Below are 5,483 nucleotides of genomic sequence, written 5' to 3'. Positions count from 1 at the left end.
ACTAGGGTCTAGTCAGTCTATCTAGAGTCCCTCCCTTAAAGAAGATAAGCTTTCTCTCGCCCAACAATAATCAGCTGCCAATAGTTCATCGCCTAAGAAGAGGGGGAAGAAAGACTGTAAGAGCAAAGGAAGGAGGTGCATGACCATATGGAAACAGAGTCTTATAGGCTCCTGGGACCTTTTTTATATGTACCTACAGCAATGGTGTCAGCATGCACAAGACCCATGCAAACCCAAGTTGCCTTCACTCCTTGGTGAAGCACATCTGTAAGCCATTCTCATAAATCCCCAAATGTATGTATATATACATATATATGTGTGTATCTTATATATATATATATATACTGAATGTATATACTGTTTCTTCTGCTCCTCTAGAGAATGTTGCCTAATACACTGACTAATCTGTACACTACCTTATTTTTAGAGTGGAAAGTTGTCATTTACAATGTACATTCATAGACCATGTCCTAGTCTTCCATTTCTACAGTAGGACAAATCGCCTTATGACTTAGTAGTGGAACTTAACACCTTCATGACAGGCTGACCATTTGAATGCACTTCCCTTGGTGCCCTTTGGCACTTGAGCCTAAGCACTCACCACATACAACCACAAGATGGTGGGTTGGTGGTGAGTGAGTATGGACCTGCAGCACCTTCCTCTTTGGGGTATCAGGTTTCAGGTGAGTGGAAGTGCCAAGAGGGTCTAAGCTGGAGAAACTGCTGGGATCAGCACTTCACCAGGGCCTTTTATTTTTCAAAAGTCTTTCAGATGACCTGGCTCTTCAGTCTCCCTCCTACAGACCACCTTTTAGTCTGGTTTTCACAGTGGATCCTGTGAGCTCTCAAGATCTTGTTCTGCTTAATACTGAGGACAACTTCTGACACAACACAGGAGTTAATGAAAACTTTACCACACAACTTCATATGAGCACCTTTGAGGAGGAAAGCTGCAATTATTAAAGAAGAAAAGTAAAATTAAGAAAAATCCCACATCATCTATCCTGAAAAAGCAACCTCTGCTTATCAAAGCCCCTGCTGGCTTAAGAAAAGAAATCTTAGTCACCTGGAAACCAGCACTCATGGTGGCTAGAGAATGTAAGTGTGGAATCTTTGCTTTTGCTTCTGTAAGCATGCATCCCAGCTTGGAATTCCAATTTAAAGGACACAGAAGGTGGGGAGAGGTCCATATGTTGGAGACCAATGCATGGTTCACTATCATGTAGGCTGAAAACCTCCACAGTTCTGATGCTATGGTGCTGAAACTGCTGGAAAGGACCACTCAGACTCCCGGTGTTCTGAAGAGCCACATTTTATTTAGCTGTCCAGCAACTGCACTCTCTGTCTAGGGATTTTTGAGAATGCATTCCTGGCTCAGAGGAAAATAAAGCTTTTAAAGGCAAGAAATCTACATCCTGACAAGTTGGTATAAGATTTACACAAAAACAAGCAATTTGCTCAAAAACAAGCAGTTACATGTTTATTCCTGTAGGTGGGCAAGCAAGCAGTACAGACTCCAGATAAGCAGTTACAGTCACCAGATACGCAGTCACAAAAGCCAGATAAATTTTAACTAGAGCCTTCCTGGTATTATATAGGTGTGTCCCTCTGGAGTCAGCTCTTCCTGGAACTGCTGGCCCCAGGCCAGGCTAGGCTCTGGGACTGCTCACCAAGATGGTGGCAGTCTTACACAAAATGAAGGGGCTTGGGCTCTCACATTGACTTTCACAAATGCAGAGTGGGTCAGAAATGACTCTAAATTGTATATACATTTGCAAAAGACTGTTGCCTGTTGGTCAAACTTTGGACATTATCCTCTTGGGCCTGCTTCCTGCAGGACTGACAATAAAGCTCTCACTTCCCATTTGTTCCTGGATGATAGATATGAAAACTGTGGTTTCTGATACAGTTTTTCCAGTTACATTATTCTGAAATTGTGTAACTGCTACACTGACTCTTCCTCTTCTCTCTATTGGTTTCTGTATTCTGGCTGTATTGTTGGGGGTAAATCAAAGGCAGAAGTAGTCTCTACAGGAAATAAAGTTAATACAAGAAGATTTGTTAGCTAAATTCTATTTTGTTAAGAGATTTTTCAAAATTTTATGTGTATGAATATATTTCCTGCATGTGTGTAGGTGTACCAAGTGATTGCAGTGTCCAGAGGCCAGATAGGGCAGCAGATACCCTGGCACTGGAGGAGATAGGTATGGTTGTTAGCCACCATGTGGACTGAACTCAGTGCTCTTAACTGCTGAGCCATCTCTGCAACCCCCAAAGGGTTTTTTAAACAATGAATTGGAGTTATAAATATAATGAGTATATTTAGTATATTAGATGTGGAAAATATTTCATGAATATACATGTTTACTAAAGCTTACACAATGATACATTTAAATATCTTTAGTTTATTTTCTGTCAGTTTTACCTTAGGAAAGCTGCTAACAATTTTATAGCATGCAAATTCTTCATTGGTAAAATTACTTTTGTAATTAATGTGTGCATATCTATATACTGTACAAGTCATGCAAAGAATAATATCACAAAAATGAAACATTTGAAAACTGTTAAGTGATCATTTTGAGAACATCTTTAATTATTTGAAGATATCACTTGGAGAATGAAAGTGCCTTCTTAATGAAGAAATTTGATTTCTGAGAAAAAAAAGAGAGAGAAGAAAGAAAAAAAGAAAAAAAATAGTAGATTCCACCAGAAAACACTTGACCAGGCACTCGAGGGTGTTTTTGTGTTTCATAGTTTTTATTGTAGTTTATTTTTGCTAGTTTTAAATTTTTTACTAGTATATATTGCTTATAAAAAGAGTGGGTTTCTTCAAGATATTTTAATGCATTTATTGTATTCACCCCCATTATTCACAGTTGCCCTCTTCCCACATGGAATTCAAGCCCTTCGTTTCCCTGAAGGTCTCCCTCTACTTTCACATCTTAACATTAACAGTTTCACAGAGAAAGCCATTATCTGACCATGAAGGATTAGGAAGAATGCAAGACCAATGTATAATCTTCTACAAACACAAGCATTGTCCAACACATAGACACAGAAAGATCTCCCTGTGTTGGCTAGTGGGATAGCTTTGTCTGCTTGTGTATGCCAATCACAGAGTAAGCTAAATTATAGTCTGTTTCTTGACAGTATCCATTCCAAAGCAAAGGCCTGCTACCTGAGCCTCCACCAAATCCTCAACACAAACAAGGGCCAGTAGTAGCCAGAAATGCTACCAATCCTGCCTATCACTCTCTTCCTGAATCACCCCAGTGTTTTCTAGATGTTTACAATAAGTTGCTAAATATAAATTTATACAGCCACAGGCATGCTTTCCCTGCTCTCTTGAAGAGTATTGAAGAAAAGCCTTTGCGTATTCATTAACTTATATATTTTAAAGTCTAATCAGAATGCTTAATTTTGAAGAATATTTTCCTACCAAGATAATATATACAATGAATAAAATTTTTTTAGTTTGAAAATTAGAAAACAATATTTTGCTATTTTGTTCTTGTCTATCAGAAATCTCATACACACACACACATACACACACACACATGTGCATGTGTTTGAACTTTTTGAACTGATACATTTTCCCTTGTATTAATTTAAGAAACATAGAAGCAAATTATGCTTATTCAGAAATAGCCATTATTCATTTTCCAGAACATTAATCTGTTATTTAGATTGAACTTTAAATAAACAATTTCAAGCTGCAAAGGAAGTTCAGATTGTTGTTATTTATACAATAGATGAGCTCCTATTACTACCATAAGGAATCTAAAGAAAACAATCCTGTTGCCCTATCAAAATTGAATCTGGCAAACATTACATTGTTATTGCTATAATTTTTAGAGCTTTGAAGTCTAGAATGTAACTATGCATCCTTATCCATGTGGAATGCTTATAGTTCCTCATTGAAGGTAAGTTTTAACCTGAAGAAATATGCTTTTACTTTCAGTAGTCAGCCTGCAAGTGGCTATGAGCTGGGAGCTTGGCTACAATCCATACAGGGTTTTTTGTTTTTTGGTTATTTTTTTGTCATTTTGAGACAGGGTTTCCCTGTAGTCCCAGCTGACCTGAACTCACTATGTAGACCAGGCTGGCCTTGAACTCACAGAGATCGGCCTGCCTCTGCCTCCTGAGTGCTAGAACTAAAGGTGTGAGCCATCAAAGGGTGAAAGGCCCTAGAAGCAGCCAGAGAAAGGCAGTTCTCATCCTGCCTCAAATAGTGAGCCATGATGTTCAGCAGAATAAAGCATATTTCCTTTTTAACTGAGTTTATTAAATACAATTTGGCTACTGCGAATTTATAGTAGGAAGCGTTAGGGTTCCAAACAGCAGCAGCTTCCCCCCTCCCCAACAGGGACCTACAGACTTTGGAGCCCAAAAAAGGGAACTGAGCTGATAAGCACCTTGACCTTTGAAGTCAAGGGAAACAAACTCTGCTGAGAAGCAGCCTGCCTTCCCTCTGATCTCCAAAGATAAGATAATCAGATTCTACCTGTTAACTAGAGATTTTAGAAGTTGTTTGTCACAACAGCTTTTCTCTTATCTTAAGAGGGAAAAAGTAAACACTTCCAGACCCTAATCCTACCTGCTTTTCCTGCTTCCCCCTCCCTGATTTCTCCCCCAAACATTCCCTCCTTCTACACCCTAAAACCCTCATATATAAAGTCCCAGCTCACAGCCCATGGGCTGACATCTTTCACTTCCCTGACATCTTTCCCTTTCCTGCCCTTCCCTGACATCTTTCCCTTCCCTTCCCTGACATGACATCTTTCCCTTCCCTTCCCTGACATCTTTCCCTTCCCTTCCCTGACATATTTCCCTTCCCCGAGGGAAACGTGTCCCGTGCGAAATAAAGCTGTATCCTGCTGAGAATTCCATCTGTGCCTCGGTGCCTCCTCCATCCATCTGTTCGTGCTCTCCACCGCACGCTCTCTCCAACATTTTTAACCTATCAGATGGTGCCGAAACCAGCTCTTACTTCAAGGGACCTCACACGTAAAACATTCGGACTCACTTGTCGTTATTGGCAACTGCGAACACCACAGATTTGGCATCAAGGTACACTTCCACCCTCTATCTCTCTCCCCGCTCCCATTCCTTTCAGTTTTCTCTCCCTTTCCCTCTCTCCCCTTTCCCCTTCACTACTCTACACCAGTTTTCTTTTCATCTCCTTTCCAATCAAATTTGGTCACTCCCAGACCTCACTCAAGGACACTGGACAGCACTGGTTTCTGGGACTGCTGAACTCCCCGGCATAGTTACTGTGTCTGTCCACGCCCACCTGGGAGTCAGACCTGCCTCCCCGTCACACTCAAATCCTTTTCCGTACCTCAGCTCCCTTCCCTTCCTTGCTCCTGCCATCTTTTGCCTTCCCCTAACATATCTTCTCTCTCTCTCCCTCTCTCTCTCTCTCTCTCTCTCTCTCTCTCTCTCTCTCTCTTTCTACCCCCTCTCTCTCTCCCTCTCTCACC

Source organism: Nannospalax galili, unplaced genomic scaffold (assembly GCF_000622305.1).
Source record: "Nannospalax galili isolate Female #2095 unplaced genomic scaffold, S.galili_v1.0 scaffold78, whole genome shotgun sequence".
Lineage (NCBI taxonomy): Eukaryota > Metazoa > Chordata > Mammalia > Rodentia > Spalacidae > Nannospalax > Nannospalax galili.
The sequence above is the reverse complement of the archived record's forward strand: the minus strand, read 5'-3'. Positions refer to the sequence as shown.